Raw genomic sequence first — 3,942 nt, forward strand, 5'->3', positions numbered from 1 at the left:
TCTCTGCCCTTGTTGGATGTGCATGTTTTACTGAGAATGTCAGACTTCATTCTCACACGACTGAGAAAGATAATGTCAATTTACAGAAAAAATGCTCTCATTTGAGCTTCTGGAGCACCTTCCAAACCTCTATGGAACAAGCATGAGAAAATAGTTTTCTCTCAAACATGATATCCTAGCAGAAGGTATTTCATAGGGTAAAATCCCCATAGAACACACCACAATTCCTCAAATTAGTATGGTACCATCAACAAATGAATTCTAATGTAACTAAAATCTGTTATCACCCTTTATAGTTCTCTTTTTGGTGACCCTCAAAATCTTCTATTCACTACAATGCATTTCAATGGGGTGCTATCATGTATATTGGTCCCAAGATGGCTTCCAGCAATTCTATGAATGTTTGAAAGTATATATATAGGAAACTTATTCCAATAAAACAAAAATATTGTAAACAAACTAACAAAAAACAAATATACGTGACTGTGCCTTATGTAGTCATTGTACCAAAAGATAACCTAAGAAACAATTTTGTGATTTCTCTGTATTTATTGTCTTATTTTATGAAATTCCTTCTTTTATGTACATATCTACAGAATATACAAAATGTCAATTCTTATCTCTTACAATGCCATCTCTTATACAGACTATTACTCTTATGAATACTGAGTCATTATTCTTTAGACATATTCATTCAGTTCAGTCTTGGCCAAAGAAAAATTCTTTTTTGATGTGGCTCTATTTAATTAAGTTGATAAATTACTTTACACTTGATATCAACAAAAAAATATTCATTGAAAACATGGCTTTATTAAATCTACGCGCGTTTCGGCGTGCAGCCTTCCTCAGGTGGCCATGATTCTTTAACTCCTAAGATATAATAAGAAGAGACAAACTCTGGTCATTTATATACAATAACTAACTAAGATGCACAGTTAACAAATGAATCAAATCAAAAACACATAATTCTATTAGTTATACATTGTTTACACATTTATCTCAATTATTTACACTTCAACTCTGCAATTCGTGGTGTCTCAAGCCAGCATCAATGGAATGCACTTCCCTGAATATGCGGGGGGAGAGAGAGAGAGAAGGGGGGGGAGGGGGAAAAAGAAAAAGGGGGAGGGAAGGGAAAGAGGGGTTCAACGAAAAAAAAGGGATTATCGTTTTAATGAGGAAAAGCCAGAGCGCCCTGAAATGAACGGGCTTACGAATCTATCCGTTAAAAAGCCACTCTTCCAATAGAGGCCCACTGGGGTTGAAGTAACCTACTGCCCCCTAGTTATTCGTGTAGTATACATTTATAGCTAGATTAAGGAAAACATACCTGATAGCTGTTGCTATAATGTTGATCGTGTGTAACAATATACTCAGGCGTGTAGCGCGCACTTAATCATTAGCTATTTGGCGCGGGTTGACGAAGATCTATATCTGCATCTAAGTAGATAGAGAATGGGCCAGTCAGGTACAAGTCTGTTGGCTTTATAAGTGACCATGTAAGCTCAGTGTGTAGATTATCCAGTACGCCATATTTTGGTCAGACAAATACATTCTGATAAATTTAAATGAACCAAAAAGAAAAAGGAAAACGGATCACCTAACGTACCGTAGTTTCGCGGGCTCCTGAATCTAGTTATGGTTGACACTGTGTCTTCAATTAATCTGAACTAATTTCTAGGAATGAGCGAAGAATCCTCTGGGGTAACGTGAGGGGTTACGAATAGCTGATAACCCAGGCAACTGTGGATCCCGATCTCGGGACGTAACTGAAAAAGAGCCAAATAAAACCAGTTGCGTTCGAAATATCTGAAAAATGTTAAAAATCGTACCAACAGCTACCCATAAATGTAAGTGCCATAGATATATTTGTACTCACTAATAGCTGCTGTGGTTGCATAAAGCTGTGGGGTCGAAGTGCTTCCGTTGTGCTTCCTCTGAAAATTGCCATGGGTGTGCTGGAGTACCACGTCACAATCTACAAAGCGGAGCATGAATTAGGGATAAGTTGCTGGTCATAAAATGTTCCGGTATAACACTTATTTGTAATTTACATGTCCCGTTTCAGCCTCAATGCATATGTGTGCTCTGTTTAAATAGTTGTCTGGGTTAACCATGACTGCGGGAAAAAGTTCAATTTAAAATGCGCGTTTAGTGGGAGCCGACTCACCTAATTTTGTCAATGCTCGAACGAACTCGTAACTGCTGTGTGCGCTTCCGTCAAGAAGGTGGAAAGAAGCCGTCTACCTGGGCCTGAATATAACCTGAAAGCTCATCAGTGATAGGTTAAGTAACCTAACTGATGTCGGCGGTAGCCAATGGCCATTACCTATTGAGAGCTACCGTAACCGGTAGTTTTCAATCAGCAACCCGTTTCACGTAAGCATCGTGCTTTTGCTGCCCCGTCTAAGTCAGGGGAAATCTATTAGTACAGAGACACAGGTATGCCCCCAATCACGGACTAATAAGTACAACAGATGACGTTGTGGAACAAATGGGTCAGAGCTGTAAAATACCGAGTATTGTAATGGTGTTCACAAATCATGGACGTAACAATGCCCTAGATATACATATTGTTTCCGTTAGGAGTTCTGTTGGGCAACATTGTAACAGAGCTAAGATGAAGGCGCACTGATACAGGTTTAGCCTTTGTGGTACAAGTATTAGAGATATACAACCCAAACTGATAAATAATAATTGCTAGTGAAATATTAACAATGCAGCTCATATCCTCTTCTTGTGGTTTTTTAATTTACTTTTTTTCACTCTCAATTATTAAAACGGATAGCCTGGCTCCATGGGATTTCGTTGTTTAGGCCTCTTTTGTATGTGTCAAGGGAAAATATCCAAAAGACCTCTCTCCTTTTGCGGATTTCTGTTCCTTCTGTTCCATTGGAATTAATCTTTTCTAGAATCAGCCAGCGTATGTCTTCTGTTGTGTGGTTAAGTTCCACGTAGTGCTGAACCAATGGTGCTTGCAGCTTTTTTGTTCTGATTGCTGATCTATGCTCTGTTAGGCGTGTTGCCATTGATCTTGATGTCTCACCTATGTATGTTTTATTACAGGGACATACAATTGCATAGATGATATTTGTTGTTTTGCAATTGGTTAGACTTTGTAGGTTTACACTGATCCCATTAATAGAGTATTGTTTGACCTCTAAGGCGAATGTGCAGGGTATCCCGGTACCTCAATACAATATATCCAGGGAAGAGTATGAGGCTTTAAGCAGTCTCAAGAACAACAAAGAAATCACCATTAAAGGATGTGATAAAGGTGGGGGGATCGTTCTCATGGAAACTAACCAATATGTAACCAATATGCAGACCATGCTATCTAATAAAGACCACTATACCCCCATCCTTAAAGACCCCACCAAAAGAGTTTCCAAAACAATAGCGGACTTAACCAACACAGCACTAGATGAAGGGATCATATGTGAGAAAGAGTGGCAATATCTGAATGTCTCGACACCCAAAATGGCATCCAGATACGGGATCCCAAAAATCCATAAAAGTACCACTAACCCACCATACAGGCCCATTGTTACAACGATTGGGTCAGCCACCGAAACATTGTCCAAGTATGTAGACTCCTTGTTACGTCCACATGTCCCCAAGATAAAATCCTATATAAGGGACACGACAGCTCTTATTAACAAGGTGGAACAGTTACATTTCTATGAGGCCAGACAATTATTAGTGACAATGGATATAGAGGCTTTGTACAGCAACATTCCTCAGGTAGCGGCACTGGAGGCTGTGGATTGGTTCATTGAAACGTATAGTATTGACTGCCCAACTAAGGGAGTCAGCATGGGGGCTTCATGTGCCCCAACAGTAGCAAATATCTTCATGGCACATTATGAACACAAATACATCTATAACGATGTTGCCCCATTTAGTGAATCCACCATTGGCTGGTCCAGATTCATAGATGAT

At 39.3% G+C, this 3,942-nt stretch overlaps 1 long non-coding RNA gene across 1 annotated transcript; it reads right to left on the minus strand.

Moving 5' to 3' along the window:
* Positions 1-753: 753 nt before the first annotated feature.
* On the minus strand, positions 754-1,980 carry LOC146789248 (uncharacterized). Its single transcript, XR_014969772.1, has 4 exons — positions 1,880-1,980; positions 1,610-1,769; positions 1,331-1,440; positions 754-870 (listed from the first exon to the last, which is right to left on the minus strand). It is a non-coding gene; the product is annotated as an uncharacterized LOC146789248 (long non-coding RNA).
* Positions 1,981-3,942: the final 1,962 nt, after the last annotated feature.

This window comes from Triturus cristatus, chromosome 10 (assembly GCF_964204655.1).
Source record: "Triturus cristatus chromosome 10, aTriCri1.1, whole genome shotgun sequence".
NCBI lineage: Eukaryota > Metazoa > Chordata > Amphibia > Caudata > Salamandridae > Triturus > Triturus cristatus.